This window comes from Lepidochelys olivacea (genome assembly GCF_965140295.1).
Source record: "Lepidochelys olivacea isolate rLepOli2 genome assembly, chromosome: 6".
In the NCBI taxonomy this organism is placed as follows: domain Eukaryota; kingdom Metazoa; phylum Chordata; order Testudines; family Cheloniidae; genus Lepidochelys; species Lepidochelys olivacea.
In genome coordinates this window covers 3,113,164-3,132,891 of record NC_140416.1, presented here as the reverse complement: position 1 = coordinate 3,132,891, position 19,728 = coordinate 3,113,164, and positions in this window count along the sequence as shown.

The window sequence follows — 19,728 nt, the reverse complement described above, 5'->3', positions numbered from 1 at the left end:
ATGAAAAATTAATTAGGTGTTTAAAAGATGAATTTTAATTAAAGAAAAGAGAAAAGAATCACCTATATAAAGTTAGGATGGTAAATACCTTACAGGGTAATTAGATTTAAAACAGAGAATTTCTTGAGGCAAAACCTTAAGTTACAAAAAGACACAAAAACAGGAATATACATTTCCTTCACAGTTAGTAACAGCCCATTTGTTGAGCCATTTATGAAACAGATTTGTTATTTGGTTTACATAAGCCACATTAGTTCAGGCCTTTTTTAAGGGTTTGAAATTTTACTTTGTAAGTTTTAGGTGTAACTTGAAATTGGCGATTTGGCTGTATCGCACAACAAATGGCCTGTAATATCTGGCCAAGCCTAAGAAGGATTGGACCAGTTTTTTTTTTTTTTTTTACTTTGGGACAGGCCACTTTTGGATAGCATTCACTTTGGCCTGTAGGGGGTTGATAGTTTCTTGACCCACCTGATGTTCAAGGTAAGCTACTCTGTTTAGGCCTATTTGACACTTTTTAGTCTTAACAGTTAGTTTTGCCTCCCTTATGCGCTTGAAGACTTTTTGTAGGTGTTCCAGGTGTTTTGCCCAGGATTCCAAAAATATGGCCACATCATCAAGGTCTGTGACTGCACATTTTTCCAATTCCGCTAGGAGACCATCTACAAGTCTTTGGAAGGTGGCGGGTGCATTCTGCAGCCTGAAAGAGAGCACATTAAATTCATACAGCCCGACATGTGTGATGAAGGCGGACATTTTCTTGGCGGTTTTATTTAGCGGTACCTGCCAGTACCCCTGGGTTAAGTCCAAGATAGGGATGAACTGGGCCCGTCCCAGTTTCTTCACTAGTTTATTTGTTCGTGGCATTGGATAGTTGTTTGGGAGCGTTACAGCATTCAGCTTATGGTAGTCCATGGAAAAACGTATTTCCCCATTTCGGTTGGGAACTAGAACCACTGGAGATGCCCATGCACTGCCAGAGGGGCAGATTACACCCTTTTGTAGCATATCCTGGATCTTCCATTCTATAGCAGTTTTAGCTGGAGGAGACACCCGGTAAGGTCGGGCTCTAATTGGGTGAGCATTACCTGTGTCAATGGAGTGGTATGCCCGTTCAGTCAGTCCTGGGTGGCTGAGAACGTCGGCGTGTAGCTAGTGCACAGCTCCTTGATTTGCTGTCGCTGCATATGCCCAAGGGTCATGGAGAGGTTTACCTTTTCCACACCACCATCACTTTTTCCTTTGTAGTAGACACCTTTAGGCCACTCAGCGTTATCTCCTCCCTGGGCTGTAAACTGACAAATCTTTAATTCTTTGGAATAAAAGGGCTTTAGAGAATTAATATGGTACACCTTAGGCTTTCGGTTGGAGGTGGGGAATGCTATGAGAAAATTAACAGCTCCCAGGAGCTCTTGGACCATTAATGGCCCTTCCCACAACGCTTTTATTCTGTGGGCCTAGAGTGCCTTCAAGACCATGACCTGGTCCCCTACACTGAAGGAATGCTTTCTGGCATGTTTATCATACCAGGCTTTTGGCTCTTTTTGAGCATCCTGTAGGTTTTCTTTGGCAAGGGCTAAAGAGGTTTGGCAGGTGTTTTGCAGGTTAGTTACAAAGTTCAGAATGTTAGTTCCTGGAGAAGGTGTAAACCCCTCCCATTGCTGCTTTACCAAATGTAATGGCCCCTTAACCTTGTGGCCATATACAAGTTCAAATGGTGAAAACCCTAAACTGGGATGTGGTACAGCTTTGTAGTCAAAAAGCAACTGCTGCAACACTAGGTCCCAATTATTGGAGTGCTTATTTACAAATTTACATATTATGGCCCCCAAAGTTTCATTAAACTTCTCCACCAGGCCATTTGTTTGATGGTGGTAAGGAGTGGCAACCAAGTGGTTCACCCCATGAGCTTCCCAAAGGCATTCCATAGTTCTTGCCAGGAAATTAGTTCCTGCATCTGTAAGGATGTCGGAGGGCCAACTTACCCTGGCAAAAATGTCTGCTAGTGCCTGGCACACACTTTTAGCCCTGGTGTTGCTTACAGCTACTGCTTCTGGCCATCGGGTGGCAAAATCCATGAAAGTCAGTATGTACTGCTTTCTTCTGGCTGTCTTTTTTGGAAAAGGAGCCAGAATATTTACAGCTACTTGCTGAAATGGAACCTCAATGATGGGGAGTGGCTGGAGAGGGGCTTTGCCCTGGTCTTGGGGTTTTCCCACTCTGTGGCACACCTCACAAGACCGGACATAGGTAGAAACATTCTTGCCCATTCCCTCCCAGTGGAACGACTTTCCCAAATGGTTTTTGGTTCTGTTCACCCCAGCATGGCCACTAGGATGATCATGGGCTAAGCTTAATAGCATTACCCGGTACTTAGTTGGAACTACCAACTGTCTCTGAGGATGCCAGTTTTCCTCGTATCCACCAGAAAGAGTTTGCTTGTATAAAAGTCCTTTTTTTACAACAAACCTGGATTGATTTGAAGAGCTGAGAGGCGGTGGGTTGTTCCGTGCCGCCGTCCAAGCTCTCTGGAGGCTTTGATCTGCTTTCTGTTCGGTCTGGAACTGTTCCCTTGATGCTGGAGACATCAATTCCTCATTGGATTGTGGACCTGGGCTTGGTCCCTCTGGAAGCGATGCAGGTGATGGGGCTGTTTTAGTTGACTGTGAACCGCTCTTGGCTGGTGCACTATGTTGGGGTTTAGGCTCTGGCTGAACCTCTTGTGTAGGGTTATCTGCTGCTGCCAGTGCAGGTTGGGTGGGGCCCTCTGGTGTTGGGGTTGCAAGTACTGGATTCAGTGCTGGCAATGGGTCTGGTGCTGTTTTTTTTGCCGGTTCCAGTTCTGGGACTGGCTCTGTCTGGGTCTCTGTGACTGGATTCACTACTGCTGTTGCAGACGTTTGTATGGGGTCTGGTTCCAATATCTTTGAGTGGGTCCTGGTAGAAGTCTCCGAAATAGAGCTAGGTGTGACAGCTTGCTTAGCCTGTCTGCGGGTGACCATTCCCAACTTCTTGGCTAGCTTCACATGATTGGCCAAGTCTTCCCTCAACAGCATGGGGATGGGATAATTATCATAGACTGCAAAAGTCCACGTTCCTGACAAGCCCTTGTAGCGAACAGACAACTTGTCTGTAGGCAAGTCAAAACTGTTGGCCTTGAAGGGTTGAATTGTCACTTGGACCTCTGGGTCAATTAAATTGGGGTCCACTAAGGAAGCCTGGATAGCCAATACTCCAGTGTCCCTCCATTTTGTGACCTTCTTCCTGCCCACACACACAGTTTCCCTCCACTCTGAGGGTGTCTGGGAGGCATCTGGGCCTGAGGACCTCTGGTGTGATTTTGGTGCAATGAACTATAATTTCCAGGGGTTCTTGGGGCAGTTGGGCTTGACATGTCCCGGCTTGTTACATTTAAAACTTTGCCCAGCTGACTGGTCACTGGGGCGAGGTGGGTTGCTGGAGAACGGTGTGGTGGGACAACAAGGTGTCTGGAGTGTTCCTTGGGGTGTAGTTGGGGCCTTGGGCTGCCCCGGGTAGTAGGATGTGGTCTGAGGGTGTCCCTTCTGGTATCCGCTCCAACTGTGACCAGGGTTGTTCCTCTCTCCTCCCTCCACCCGTTTTGTTCCGGTTTGCCCCGCCTCTCTGGCAGTCTGGGACTGCTTGTATAGATCAGCATAAAAAGCAAGACTTCCTGCTGAGTCCATTTTTTTATCCCATAAACACTGCTTTCTATCATCCTTGGACATATTCAGGAATTGCTCCTGTATTATCAAATCCCGTATTCCTCCAAAGCTAGTTACATCCTGTCCATTGAGCCATTTCTCAAACAGATCTGTTCTCTGGTTTACATAAGCCACATTACTTAGTCCAGGTCCTCTCTTAAGGGCTTTCACTTTTACTCTGTAAGTTTCAGGTGTAACTTGAAATTGTTTTAAAACCAAACCCTTGGATTTATTATAGTTCGAAGCCTCCTCAATCACCATCTTATTGAATATGTCCAGAGCTCTTCCAGGCAATCTTGCGGCCGATCTGGTCATCTTGTGAGCTTCAGGGATTTGATGGAGTGTGCAAAGTCTCTCAAAGGTGAGAAAATATTCAGCAATATCACTGGATTCATTATACTGTGGACATAGTGTAATGGATTGTTGGGGAAGGATTTGTGGATTGTTGGGGAAGGATTGTTAGGGTTATTTAGTATATTCTGCCGAGCCCTTGCCTTCTCCATCTCCACTGTATGCTTCCTCTCTTTTTCCTTCTTCTCCTCTGCATGCTTCTTTTCTTTTTTCCTCTCCTCCATTTCTTTTTCCTTTGCCTCCATTTCTTTTTTTGCCTTCATTTTCTCTGCCTGAGTTCGACCCATCTTTTATGTTCCTTTTGTTTTTCCTCAGCCTCAAATCTGGCTAATTGCAGCTTCTGTTGAACATGGCATTCTGTCCACCTAACCTCTCTGTTTTTAACTCACTTTACACCCAAGAGTTAGAAATAAAGCAAAAAACCCAAAAACCCTGACTTGTAAAATTTTGCTGTGCTGTAACCCGATACCTTTTTTCTTTGATAGCTGTTCTCAGCCTACAGAAAACTCCTTTTGTTATGCCTGCTGCTCTGTCCCCCAGACAGAGAGACAAAATCTACAGCTGCAATCACTTTTTACAAAACCTTTTAAAATCCTGCTGTGCTTCTGGTCCAAAATGATCCCACCACTGCCACCATGTCAAGGTTCCTTCCCCATTCTCAACTTTAGGGTACAGATGTGGGGACCTGCATGAAAGACCCCCTAAGCTTGTTTTTACCCGTTTAGGTTAGAAACTTCCCCAAGGTACAAACTTTGCCTTGTCCTTGAACAGTATGCTGCCACCACCAAGCATTTTAAACAAAGAACAGGGAAAGAGACCACTTGGAGACATCTTCCCTCAAAATATCCCCCAAGGCTCTACACCCCCTTTCCTGCAAAGGCTTAATAATAATCCTCACCAATTGGTACAGGTGAACCGAGACCCAAGCCCTTGGTTCTTAAGAACAATGAAAAATTAGTTAGTTTTTTTAAAGAAGAATTTTAATAAAAGTAAAGGTAAAAGAATTATCTCTGTAAAATCAGGATGGTAAATACCTTACAGGGTCATCAGATTTATAACACAGAGAATCCCTCTAGGCAAAACCTTAAGATACAAAAAGACACAAAAACAGGAATATACATTCCCTCTAAAACAGCTTATTTTACCAGCCATTAAACAAAAGAAAATCTAACACATTTGCTAGTTAGATTACTTACTAATTTAACAGGAGTTGGAAGGCTTGCATTTCTGATTTGTCCCCAGCAAAAGCATTACACAGACAGACAAAACCCTTGATTAGTCCCCCGCCCCCCTCCAGATTTGAAAGTATTTTGTTCCCTCATTGGTCATTTTGGGTCAGGTGCTAGCGAGGTTATCTTAACTTCTTAACCCTTTAGAGGTGAAAGGGTTTTGCCTCTGGCCAGGAGGGATTTTATAGCACTGTATACACAAAGGTGGTTACCCTTCCCTTGATCTTTATGACACACCCCGTGCCCATTGGCTCACCAAGGCGCCAGGACGGAGCCACGGGAGCCCCACTGACACCAGTGGGAGTGGCCCAGCCACACTCCATGGCAGGAGATGCTGGGCAGAGTTGGGGGAACTCCAGCCTCCCCTGATAATGTTGGGTGGGGGCTGATGGCCACGGGGCCCTGAGGCTGATGGGGCTGAGGTCATCTCTGGGAAGGGCAGGGTGGGGACCTTGATGCCATGGGGTTCCTTGTTGAGGATGGGGGACATTGAGCCATTTCTCTACCCTGCATTCTCACAGCAGTAGCATAAATGATGCTTTTCTCCTTCTCTCCCTGGTGCAGAGACCCTCAGTGCCCAGCTGGAGGAGGAGGAGGAGGAGGAGGATGTGTCCCCTGAACAAGACACCATCAGGGTCATCCAGCAGCACCTCCAGGGCAGAGTTGAGGTACAAAAATCTTCCAGCTGCACTGCCCCCGAGTCTGTCCTGCCCCTTGTTCCATCCCCACCCACATTCGGGGTCTTGTCCCAGAGAATCCATCACCCGCAATGGGGGGCACTTCTCCCCTGTTACCTGGCACCCCAAAGTGGGGGTGTTCATCTCATGCAGGCCAAGGTGTCCGCTCCCCGCCGACACTGCCCCAGTTACAACCCTAGTCTGTGCAGGGTGATACTGGTTTTGGGAAGAGGGGCGGCTTTCCCTGTCCAACTCCAGGGAGGTCCTGAGACCTGGAGCTTTTGTAGGTGGGGTGGGGAGGTCCCTACCTGACCATCTCTCTCTCTCTCTCTCTCTCTCCCCCCCAACCCCACTCTTAGTGGGTGGAGGACAGGGCCAAACAGCTCCGCTTCCTCCACGCTGTCCCACGTCTGTGCTTGTCGGCACAGCAGCAGGGGTGGGACACTCTGGAGCCGCACTTCTCCAAAGCGGCCCTTGTGGAGAGCATTGCGGTGAGTGGGACCCCGTGCCCGGCTCCTGGGGTGAGGGAGCCCAACATGGGAGGAAGAGTTAGTGGGGCTGGAGGGGGAAGCAGAGGACAGGGCTTCCTGGGGATGAGGACTGGGGAGCAGGGAAAGAGGAAATTCTGACACTGATGGGGAACTGGCAGTGGGGAAACTGTAAGGCCGGAGGGGCAGCTGAGGCTGAGGGGAGGGAAGAATTGGGTGGGAGAGGGGTAAGGAAAGAGTAAGTTTGATGGATGGGAGGAATGGGGAGGCCAGCTGGTTGGGGGTGGGGGTGACACTGACTGTTTCTGCAGAGCACTTTGGCCTCCTCCCTGGGAAGCGCCTGTGGGTCTACAGGGCCTGAATCTCACATGCAATTTTATCTCCTTGGGGTCTCTCAGGAGCTGATTGAAGATCTGCCCATGGTGTCTGAGCCGAGTTCCATCGTCTCCAGCTCCATGGCCGCGGTTTGCAGCCTCAGGTACCAGGACCCTCCCATCCAGCTGCTCTAACCCTGGTGCAGATCCTCTCGGGCCTAGATTAACCCCAGCCGTGGCTGTTTGCATCCCCCAGCAGAGGAGGTGGGAACATCCCCTCTTTCCTGGCTGGGGGTGATTTCACTCCCCCGTCACGTTACAGTGGCCATAGGGAGGGATCATTGCAGGGGAGGAGGGTCATGTGCATGACACTGCCAGCGCCACTCCGGTGCTGCCAAGCATAACACGGGCTCCTCTTTCCCTCCAGCAAACTGAAGCCACCACTTGCCCTGGAGCTGGAGTCACGCCTCCTGCGGGCTCTACAATACACCATTTTCACCATGGGCACGGGGCAGGACACCACCCACTTCCGGGTAGGTCATGATCCTACTTCTCTGTCCCAGGAGCAGGAGCGGCCTCTGGTCCCTGCCCCCTCGGTTTGATGGAGCTGCTGAGAATAGGGGAGGGGTGAGCAGAGCGGGGGGCAAGCCCGGGCAGGGCGTGTGGGGTGGGGGGGATGACACAAACTGCAAGGGAGGGCCCCTTCCCGCCAGTGAGGATTGCGTTACCCCTCTGTGGCTGATCCCAGCCTTCCCTCTTCTCCTCATTGTGTGCTCTGCTGCCTGGACTTTCCCAGGGATCCTACCTCCCACCCATTGCGGTTTGGCTTTTCCATATTCTGCTGGGTACCAGGCCCTGCGCAGAGAACTGCTAAGGGCAAGGATTGAAGAGCCAGCAGGCATCCAGCCGTGAACTCTTGCTAAGTGTCCCTGCAGTGATGTGAATGGCAGAGGCCAGGATGTACCTTTTGGGTCTGGCCAGGGCTCCCCAGAGAACCCTCCTGGTCCCCTGAGAGGGGTAGCCCCATGTCCCATGACTGACGGGTGCTCCCTCTTCTTGCAGGCTGTCAAGGTTCCTTCCCCACTCTGAACTCTAGGGTACAGTTGTGGGGACCTGCATGAAAACCTCCTAAGCTTACTTTTACCAGCTTAGGTTAAAACTTCCCCAAGGTACAAAGTATTTTACCCTTTGCCCTTGGATTTCCACTACCACCACCAAACTTTATCTGGGTTTACTGGGAAAACAAAGTTTGGACACGCCTTTCCACCCAAAATCCTCCCAACCCTTGCACACCACTTCCTGGGGAAGGTTTGGTAAAAATCCTCACCAATGTGCATAGGTGACCACAGACCCAAGCCCTTGGATCTTAGAAGAATGAAAAAGTATTCAGTTTCCTTACAAGAAGACTTTTAATAGAAGTAAAAAGAAAAGAATTACCTCTGTAAAATCAGGATGGTAAATACCTTACAGGGTAATTAGATTCAAAACATAGAGAATCCCTCTAGGTAAAACCTTAAGTTACAAAAAAGACACACAGACAGGAATATTCATTCTATTCAGCAAAGCTCTTTTCTCAGCCATTTCAAGAAATCATTATCTAACACCCACCTAGCTAGATTACTTACTAAGTTCTAAGACTCCATTCCTGTTCTGTCTCCGGCAAAAGCATCACACAGACAGACACAGACCCTTTGTTTTTCTCCCTCTTCCCAGCTTTTGAAAGTATCTTGTCTCCTCATTGGTCATTTTGGTCAGGTGCCAGAGAGGTTACCTTTAGCTTCTGAACCCTTTACAGGTGAGAGGATTTTTCCTCTGGCCAGGAGGGATTTTAAAGGGGTTTACCCTTGCCTTTATATTTATGACACAGGCTCTGCACAACACCTACTTAGAGAGCCTGGACACCATGCTCGGGGGCCTGCTGGCAGAGACCCCCACCACAGACAAGCTGCAGCACCTCTTGGAGGTGAGCAGAATGGCAGGGTCTGGGGGGGAATTTACCATGAACCCCGTGGGAGGGCTGCAAAGGAGAGACTAGAAGAACCATGTTTCCATTGTGTCCTCCCAGCTTGGACCCAGATGGCCACGCTTTCCCAGAGCCATCAGTGCAGTTGAATGCTGGGACCCTTCCGCCATCCGGGGTAGCGGTGGCGGGGAAGGGGCGGGGGCAGAGGGAAGGAGCTGGGACTGTCAGCCAGAGCTCTGCGTGGTTCCATTGAGCACTAACAGTGAGGACCAGGCCTGGTTGGGGACTGACAGACTGAAACCCCTGTGCGACCTGGGACACAGGCCTCTGAGAAAAGTTACTGGCTCCTTTCTAGGGAGACCCTGAGATACAGGAGAAGACTGAGGGAATCAGCTCTTCTGTCCTAGGGACACGGCAGTTCCTGGAGTGATTGTCCCCACGGCCCCTCCATCCATCCTACCAAGGCCTCTGGAGCTGGGGTCTGGGGGCCCAGGGCATGTGCCTCGATCCTGATGGGCTGTTGATGGATCAGGGGTTCAGAGCAAATAGACCAGCCCCAAGGCTGAGCTTTGTCCCAGGCTGGAGAGACAGTGACAGCTTGTGCCCAGCAAGATGTGGGCAGTGTCATGAACCCCCACATGAGGAGTCAGATATTCCACCCTGAGCACAAGTTCTCTGCCCCATGTGGAGTGGGAGAGGCTCATTTGTAGAGCATGTAAGCCTGCCGGCTGACCCTCCCCTGCCTTCTTCTCCCGCAGCACCTCCATTTCTGGCTCGACTCCAGAAACACCCAGGAGAGAGCTAGGGCCATACGGAGCAGCGCTGCCCTGCTCCGATTTGCCACCTCCCTCTCCGGATTTGACGTAAGTGACCTTTGACCCCAGCATCCTGCAGAGCCAGGGCTTGAGTCAAATTCCTCATCCCCTGGTTAAGTGGTCCCCCCTGGCTCCGTAAGGGACTGCGACATTCCATAGGCCACTGGCTGGCAGGGTCGTGCCTGGCCTCAGTGCCCTTGTTACTCTGGAGAAGCCATCTATGAGCTAGTGCTCATAGATGGCCCAGGCCGTGGGTCCCTTTGCTCCAAGCTCCCTTGGGGGCGGAGAGAAAGAGGGCTCTAGTTCCTCTCCCTCAGTGCCTCCTACAGATGGATGGGAGCAGAGCTCTAGCCCCGGGGAGCTGGGGAGCTGAAGGCAGAATGTTGATGGATTCCCCCCTTCTCCTCCTCCATCAGACCTCCTCCGATTTCCCCAAGGCGGGCAACTTTGTGCTGCGGCTGGGTCTCTACCTCTCTGACCCAGCCGATGACATCAGCCGGCAAGCCAGGGCTGGGATCTATTGGCTGCAGAGGCTCCTGCTGCAGAGGAGGGGTAAGAAACTCAGCTGAGCAATGGGACCCCATAGAAATGAGTCCCTTGGAGACTAGCTCCAGCTGGCCATTGGGACACCAATAGAACTAAGGCCTCTGCTCTTAGAACAACTGCAGGAGGGCAGAGGGACCCCAATGGAAAGAAGGCCCCTGTTTTGGGCCCCCCACTTACTGGCCAAGGGACCCTACAGAAAGAAGCTCCCTCCTCTGAGACTGACCCCAGCTTAGATGATGACTCACACTCATCTCCCTAATTCAGGGAGAGAGGAAGGGGACAAAGATGCCAGGGAAATTGGCTGCTTTACCTCATAGCCTGGCTCTGTCCCCCAGTCCAGAGAAATCAGCCCCCCCAGGGGGCTGCCAGCTGGTGAGGGGACAGGAACGGACCTATTGAGACACATGGAGGGAAAGAGCCCATCATGAAGGCAGGGGCAGGGACCACAGGGGATGGACACAAAGCTTGTAGAATGTCACCAGTTGGGTAGCTAGGGCCAGATCCTGAAGTCAGTGGCTGTGGGGCGTTTTCAGCATTAGCAGCCACCATTAACAGGCACCCATGCCCAGAGCAGAATGACCGTAAGGGTCACCTGATTACTGTGATGAATGAGACAAATCCCCCTTCAGGTACTAAAGCACCTGGTGGGGACCCTGCCAGTCCATTGGGCCGTGGATGCCGTGAGAACCCCAGCCAGTGTTCACCCAGCAAAGGGAAGAGAAGGAAACAGGCATTAAAGCCAGATGCCAAACCTCCCCAATGGGTGTGTCTTTCTCCCCCAGGGCTGAACATCAGAGAGGAGAGTGATCTGTGGTGTCGGGACGGGCTCCAAGACACCGAGCGCCTGGCGTACAGAAACATGGCCAGGGTGGGGGAGGTAAGGACTCTCCGCCAGGGCATTGCAGTAGCTCAGGTATGGAGCTGTCTCCCCCTGCAGTGAGTGTGTTCTGTAGGGGGAGGGATAGCTCAGTGGTTTGAGCATTGGCCTGCTAAACCTAGGGTTATGAGTTCAATCCTTGAGGGGGCCATTTAGGGACCTGGGACAAAAATCTGTTGGATGATTTAGTTGGGGATTGGTCCTGCTTTGAGCAGGGGGTTGGACTAGATGAACTCCTGAGGTCCCATCCAAACCTGATATTCTATGATACTTATTTCCAGCAGACAGTGTTTGGCTGCAAGAGGCCGAGGAGCCTGGGCTGGACCCTTGCTAACGGTCCAGGCTTGTGTGTGTTGCATGGATCCATGGTTACATGGCATAAAAGGGATCCTCTGGGGGGTTGAGTTAATGAAGGATTGTATCTCCAGGCATCTGGCTCTGCTCACTGTCTCCCTGGTGTCTGAGAGGTGAGCCCCTGGTTCAGTGAGTTGGGAAGCTCACACCAGCAATTGCTGGACCAGATCCTTGTTGGATTCCCTGCACCTCTGGAAGCACAGGCAGGGTGTGGGGTTTGCCGAGCACCAGGGTGAGTCAGGAAGCAGAACCTGCCCCTGCCCTGGGCCTTGTGTGAGGGACACTGAGCTCCTTTCCTGGGCTGAGTCACTGCAGCATATGTGACGCTCGTGGGATTGTCGGTGGGATGGGGAGCAGGAACAGCAGCAGATCGAAAAGGCCCCTAACCTCTAGCGGGTGAGCTGCAGGAAATAGCGCTGCTGGGAGCAGTAGCGGGTCCTTTGTTGTCTTTGTGAGCTGGGTTCCAGAGCGCGCAGACACGTTCCCAGCATGTCATGGCACCTGTGGTGACTCCCGCTCCAGAAAGAGCTATTCCTCAGTGCCTGCAACCTCTTCCTGAAGGGGGTTCCTTGGTCCATGGGACCCCAAAAGTTGGCTGCACAAGGAGGACTCTTGTCCACCTTGTGAGATACTAGAGGGATTTGGAGCCTGGTTCTGGACAATTGACAAGGGCTCTGGTGCTGTTGGTTTTAGGTCTTTGGAGAGATCTTCACGGAAGGCCAGAAAAGATCTTTCCTCCAGGCAGCGCTTCTGGCCATACATGACCCCCAGCTCCGTGTCAGCCAGGCTGGGCTTGTGCTGACATATTCTATCCTGGGGGAAGCCGGCCAGCTGATCGGGAATGAGGTAACCAAAGAAGGATCAATTGGGGAGGGACACCGAGGGCCTTTCACCTCCAGGCCATTGACAGTCACTCCCATCCCATCCCCTTGCACTGACCTGGGAGCAAGGAGAGGATGAACCCGGGCAGGTGCCATTGGTAGGTGTCAGCTTCTCCCCTGAGCAGCTCAAAGCAGAGCAGACCCAGCTTGGCTATTTCCTAACAGGTGTCACATTAACATGACACGCTGCTATTGCTTATGCTAGGGGCTGCCAACTCCCCCTGTGAGAGTTTCATACCCCTCCCGGCCTCAGGCTGGTTCCTAGGGCCCTAGTATCATGTTATCCCAGCCACCACCTGCTCTGGGAGAACTGGAGGAGTCAGTCAGCAGAGGCTGCTGAAGTGCCCCATTCCCCAGAGCTACTGTCCATGGCATCATCTTAATAACGGGGGGCGGGGGGGGTCCCTTGGGAAAGGTTTCCACCTCCTCTCACCACACAGCACTGCTGCCCAGAGCCTTCCAGCCCCTCAGCTGGAGCGGGAGAGGGTGGATGAGGGGATTGTGGGGAGTGGAGCTTAATCCCCGGCTGGGTTGGGAGGTAGAATAGCTCTCACAGGGCGACTGAGAGGAAGGGGACAGGAGTTCATTCCACAGTGGTGGGAGTGGGGTTGGAGGTCACTCGAGAGGAGACAAGATTTTGTCTGGGAGGGTTGGGTGCGGGAATCTGTCCCTTGGATGTGGGGAGGGTTGGGGTGGAAATTTTGCTTGCTCCCAGTGCCGTTCATGCCCTTCATTGCCATGGGTGTCGGAGGCTCTGACGGATCCTTGTTCCCTTGCAGCAGGAGGACGTGACAGCGGCGATCATGGCGCACCTGTTCTACATCCGGTGCTTGCGCCAGGTGCCCAAAGCGCTGCAGGGGCTGTGCTCCGTGGGACAGCCTTGAAGGGCCCCCCCTTCCCATGCCCAGAAGCTCCCACTCCCTGCTGCAGGTACTGCTCTTTCCTGCTGGGCCTGGGGGAGAAGGGCTAGGGGGAGGGGCCATAAACCCCACAGCACTGAGAGAAACCGAGGCCGAGCAGCTCGCTCTCACCACCCTGCCCCACCCTGACTCCTGGAGCTGGGACCAGGCCAGATACGGTCTCTGCCCCCATGCCCAGAGGCCAGTTTCAGAAGCATCAGGCTTTCAGGGCCATGGGACTGGCCCAGAAATGGGAGCATCGAGAGCCAGGGTTTATCCTCAGTAACCATTGCATTCTGGGAGGGGTGGCCCGATGTGGAGCCCTCCCCTGTCGTCACTGCTCAGACCTCCCCATTGCCCATGTTACCCCGTCGCAATGAATGTCTGACCATCCCCCACCTGGGGCCCAAGCCACACACATAGTATCTGAACCCTTCCCAGACAGGAATGAAACTCCCCCCTAACACCTTGGGGCAAGGAAGGATCCTCCCCATCTGGCAGGTGGGGACTGAGACACAGAAGAAGGGTTGCGATCCTGGTCACATACTCCTGGGGGTAGATCTGGGAACTGGAGTGGATCCCAGGCTAGTCCCTTTCCCCAAGAGGCAACTTCACTTTCTGCCCTTTATTCTCCCCTCCTGCTGGGGGGTCGGGTCTCTGAGTGTGAAATGAACCAGGAGGGGGATGGGGTCCTGGCACAATGCTTGGGTGGGAGCTCCCCTTGGCTTGGACCCCAGGGTCAGAGACATCTTTGTCATCTTGCTCTCCTTCTTTTATTCCTAGGAAGGGAGTCCCCCGATTAGGGGTCTCTAGGGATCCAGCTGGGCAGTGCCTAGGAGAACCTGTAAGTCATCCTGGTTCCCGCTTGCATGCACCACCCTGTCCGGCCCTGCCCTCCGGTTCTTCATTGTTGACTCTGCTTTGACCCTTGGCTCCGGTCTCTGATTATGACTTTGGCGTGACCCTTCTTGGCTCCAGATGTTGCCTGCCCACCTTGATTCCATATCTCCTTGCCCTTCTTTAGCCCCGCTCCAGGCCCTCCACTGACCCGCTCCAGCATTGCCTTCTCCTCCAGATCTTCCCCAACCACTCGGACGTTGACTACCCGGCTTTGACCCTCGGCCTGTATCTGGACTCTGGCTTGACATTGACTTGGCTGATCTTTGCTCTCTGACTACCGGGCTATGACCTTTGGCATGGATTTAGACTCTGGCCCTGGTTCTGCTTCTGCTTTGTCGATGGACTCTGATCTCGGTTTTGACCCTGCTGTGTCCCTGGACCTTGATTCTAGGACCACTCTTAGCCTCGGCACAATCCTGCACCTTGCTGCGACCTGTGCTCCCACCCCTGGGCATCATGATCAGATGCAGTACGTGACATTAGGTGGTGCAACTTTTTGGAGAAAAGCAGGATCTCCGCAAGTCAGTGGCCTGTATGCAACAGGGACACACCACACCAGGTGTGAACCAGGGCCTCACTACATGAGCCTGGCCCGATGATGTCCCTGCTGGAGCTGCACAATGGAAATGATTGAAAATGTCGGGGTTCCTTGAACCAGCCTCTGCCTCAGGACCTACTCCACCTTCTTGACTCGGACACCCGGCATTCCTGATCAATACCCGGATTACATGGATACCTTTGAAAGAAATGGGGACTCGTTGCCTCGGCACCAGGACTATGACTGCCCCCTTGACCTGCAACCTTGGTTGAAAGTTGCCTTCACCAGTATTTACACATTGGTGGAACCAGAATTAGTGGCTCTCCCTGCGTACAGGCTTGAAAACCGGTCCTAAGAGTTTATGAGCAAATTAGCGTTTCCCACGGGTGCCCAGGCCCTTTTGGGGAAGAAGAAATGTGGGACTCTACTATGTCTCTCTTTAGACAATCAGCCCCTGAAAAAAAGGATCATTTGGAACCATAACCCCCAGTTAGGAATCCCACAATTGTTTGCTCGCAGGAAATCTGCAAAGTTGTTCATCAAACTTCATCTGTGAGGATTTCCAATTTAACACTCATTTGGGCAGGGGACAAATGGAAGGCAGATTTCAATGCACACTATGGACATTTTAACTGTCAGACATGCCATTTGAGCTAACTAACGGTCCCCTGCCCTTGCAACACTTCATCAGTGATGTACTTGGGGCCATTGTGGATCTGCACAGTGTCATCTATTCAGGTGACAGACTTCTTTTTTTTGGAGAACCAAGAGCAGCATGCGCACCAGACCTGAACCTGGAGAGGTTTCGGCAGCATGGTCTCAGCACAGAATTCGAAAAGCGTACCTCCGGCCAACTCTCCACAGAGTTTTTGGGCTACATCCTCTCCCCGGAAAATGTTACGATTGATCCAAATAAGGTGGAAGCCATTCATAGATGGGACGAAGTTTGAAGTCCTCAAGAAGACCAGCGCTTCCTAGACTTCACCCGCTTTACTGCTGCTTCGGCCCAGGGTTCTCAGAGCCAATAACACCCACGAGAGCTCTCCTCCACATAATGGCCACGTTTGTTTGGTCACCCAAGTTCCAAAAAGCCCACAAACAGCTCACAACTGCCTTCACTACTGCACCTATTTGGAGGCTCAGTGCTCATCCTGGAAGTAGACGCATCTACTATGACCACCAGGGTCTGCTTCATTTGCTGGTGCCAGATGTAGGCTGAAATTCAGACTTAGCTTGACTGATGTGACTTCTGCGCTTTCACCAAGGCACCACGCACCAAACTCCTTGGCATTTCAGGCCTCTGGAGACCCTGCCCTGGCCATGGGCAGCCATTGCCAGGAATTTTACCGAATCAAATGGCCACATGATGGAACTGACTCTCAGATCACCTGACCACGATGGCGTGCTTCATCCTCTTCTGAACATGTACCGTCGATTGATAGGACAGATCAGTTCCAAATTTGCAAAGGCCAATGAAACCTTTATTTTGCTAAATGTAGATTTCCCACTGATTTCATGTCATGCTACAAATGACCTCTCCGAAATTCCCAGCTATCGACCTGGGTCAACGAATCCATCACCTGCAAGAAGAATGAAGGGAGCCCCTTCAGGACACTTGGAAGGAGTTCAGATACTGTATGGACTGCTGATGACAAGAGGGAAGCCATTTGCTGAAGGGAGGTACAAAGTCCCTGGCACTGACCAAATCCCTAAGCTCTGTCCATGGCAGCAGTTCCTGGCCCATCCCCTTTGCTGACCTTCTGATAACATCTTCCTCCCCTGGGTCTAGGGAGCAAACTCTGGGTCCCTTCCCTCACTCTGGCACAATCTGTGCCCAGAGTGTCTGAGTCCCTCACCGAAAATGGGTCTCTCCTCCCTTCTCCTTCCTGTGTGTGTGTGTGGGGGGGACTTGTACCCCCATTTTACAGACAGGGAATGAAAGTGAGGAAGTGACCTCTCCAAGGTCACACCGAGCAATGTGGGGGAGAGCTGGGAACTGACTGGGTTCTACAGGAGTGCCCTCCCCACAGGGGCAGCTTCACTTTCTGCCCTTCCTCCTCTCCTTCCCTCTTGACCCGTCTTTGAAGGGGGCTCTGAAAGGGAAATGAGCAAGGGTTTCCTCCCTGCTCTGTCTTCCAGGTTCTGGGATCTGTCCATGTCGCCAACAGCAATGCAGCCTGCAGCTGGCCCGGCTTGGGGAGCCATGGCCTCATCCTGTGAAATCGAGAAGTACTGGCTCTCAGGGATGCTTAGATGGAAAACCACACACCCCACCCGGAGGTAGGAGCCACCCATTCCCAGGTTGTCCTGAGGAGCCGCAATTCCTCCAGGAGCTGGGGAAGGGCACAGTGATCAGTTTATCAAAAGGTAGGGAAGGATTGTGTAAGAAGAAGGTCTAAGAGAGAAGGAGCATGAGCTACTCTCTGTATTTGGGCATGGCAGGGATCAAGAGAAGGGACAGGGGCTGTTAGAGGGCAATGGTGAGGTACAAGGGGTGTCAGAGGTGGGGGCAAGGCCTGAAAAGTTCAGATACATTAGAACAATTGTGCCAGAGACTCACCGGTTGAGGTGCTGAAAGCTCTGAACTAGGGCTGGCCAAAATCATCCTCCTCAGATGGGAACATCCCAAAAGTCTGTAGAAGCTCAGCCTCTGAGGTGAACGTTGTGGCCCCAACCTCTCTCTGCTCTGTACCTCACAGGATTCCCACTGGCTGTTCCAATCCAGGATGAAAACTATGCCACCGAAGTCTCACAGCACCTGGGCAGTGAAGTGCCACTTAAACCCGCTGTGATGCACTGACTGTCTGCACAGGGCTGAATTTCACCCATTCAGAGTGTAAGGAAATAATTGGCTGAAGGCCTTTTTCTGCTCGGATGTGGTTCTAGGGGGAAAGAACTATGGAGATTTTTAACCTGTATTGCTCCCGGGACTGGTGCTGCAGTGATGAAGAGAAGTGCTGATGCACTGGATTTCTTTTGGATTCCCGCCCCCCCGCTATTAATCCACTCTCTTTCTCTCTTTTAACTGGTATTCTAAGGGCACCCCATGCTTCATGTGGGTATTCTTGGGTGGGCAGATTGCATCAGACCTGCACCACAATAAATACTAGTGAATGACATATGCAGACACTAAAGTTCTGCAGCCTAATTCTCAGAAACTTTCCTCTTCAATGTAGAATCAGGATTTTGTTTTTAATTTATTTTTTGAAGGTGCGAAGTAGATGCTACCCTGTAATAAGAGGAAACAGAAGCAAAAACTGAAAGAATGTTACTTAAACCAATGAACAGATGCAGAGAGTGGAAACACAGCAAAGCAAGCGAATGTATCCTGTGAGTAAATAACCTGGAAGCAAATGGGGGAGAAAACCTCATCTGGGTAATTGTGGTTCTTGGGATAAAGATCAGGTTCCTGGCGCGTAGCCTGGTTGAGATTCTGCCTTTTCCCTGGATCCCAGACCTGGGCTTCACACGTCATTCTCCTTATTTTATTCCTAGGGAAAAAGGATCCCCAAAGGAGGTGTGAGGATCTTCGACTAATGTCTGCAAGAAGCTTCAGCCACCTTCACTGGTAGAAGTCACTTTCTTTCCTACAACGCCACTAGTGCCCTTTCTGCTCTCCAGACCTGCTCCCTGCAGCAGGACAGAGACACCCCTTAACTCCCCGAGTCCTGATTTCCTGCCATTCAAGGGGCTGGGGGCTTGCATTGCCCCCACCCCCACCATCAGATACTTTTCCGATGGGAATCTCCCTAGAGCAGGGGAGAAATCTGTTCTTCCCTTAGAACCAGTCTGCTCAGTAAATCAACCCACACTGACCTCATCTTGGCTGCTTTGTTTATCCATGATTAGTGGTGTTGCCGGCACCCAGTGCCGAGAAGCTGAACAACAGCTTGAGTTGGTTCGTTACCCGGTGTGCTGCACCCAATAATCACAACGGGGTGGAGAAACAGAAAAGTTTATTTGCAGCTGCAAAAAGGTACAGGGAGAATAAAATCTCAAATCCTGCACACAGAGCAGGAAGTTACACAGGCTTTTATACATTCTTTTTTCCAGCATACTTATCCAATAGCAAGCTGCCCCAAGTATCCATATAGCCAGCCAATCCAGTTCCCAGCTAGTTCCCTGATTTTCTGTATCATTTGTTAAACTATACATAAAGCTGCTTTATTGAGCATTGTTCTTCCATCTTTCCCCTGTTTGGCCTTGCTTAGTTGCAGGCAGTCTGACTCTGCAACATATTGTTGCAGATTCTTAGCATAACTGCTTTGTGCGCCTCCAGGCGGGGGCTGGGGGGGGCAAGGACCCGTGGGCCTAGTACGCAGAGCTGCTGCGAGTGCCTCCAGGCAGGAGGGGGGGCCAAGGACACCTGGGCCGAGTGCGAGGGGGCTTCATCGACAGTCGTGGTCTTCCATCCCCTCAAGTTACCTAGTGGCCATGCCCCAGTGTCCCCAACAGTGGTATCTTTGGAAATTCCTTCGCGTGTGGGGGAGTGTGGTGGAGTGGGGGATACGGGAGCTCCAGCAGATTCCCCTGAAGAACACCACCCTGTCTTTCTCTGGTCAGGGTCGGACTAGCCATCCATTGCAGAGGTGAAGACCAGATGGGAGCTGCTGGATTGACCTTGATATGCCATGTCCTTGTGTGGATGAAGGACCTACATCTCAGGGATGGCCAGCAGCAGATGTACCATGTGTCCAGGAATAGTCTGAACAACCTACACTGACAGGTAAGTAAAGTCATGGCCACATGCAGTGGTGAGCTGGAGCCGGTTCGCGCGAACCGGTTGTTACATTTTGAAGCCATTTTAGAACCAGTTGTTAACCCGCTTCCCTGCAGGGGGCGCTGAGGCTTTGATGGGCTCCGGCCGGGAAGTGATGTAATTCCTCCTCCGGCCGCCGGGGGCGCTGCACTGTGGGAGCCACGTGGGCTGCCGCCTGGCCCTGGGCACGAGCCCTGGGGCTGCTGCTCCTCCCCTGGCCCTGGAGCTCCCACTACTGCCTGCTGGGTCCCTGGCTGCTCTGCTGGGCCTGGGCTGCGTCCTGCTGCTCTCCCCGTGAGCACCCACCACCCTGCCCGCAGCCAGGCCCTGTCTCCAGCCACCCCTGCTTCACCTGCTTCAATGAGGGGGGGGAGGGAGCAGCTGGGACCTACACATGTGCACACCCTAGGGTGAC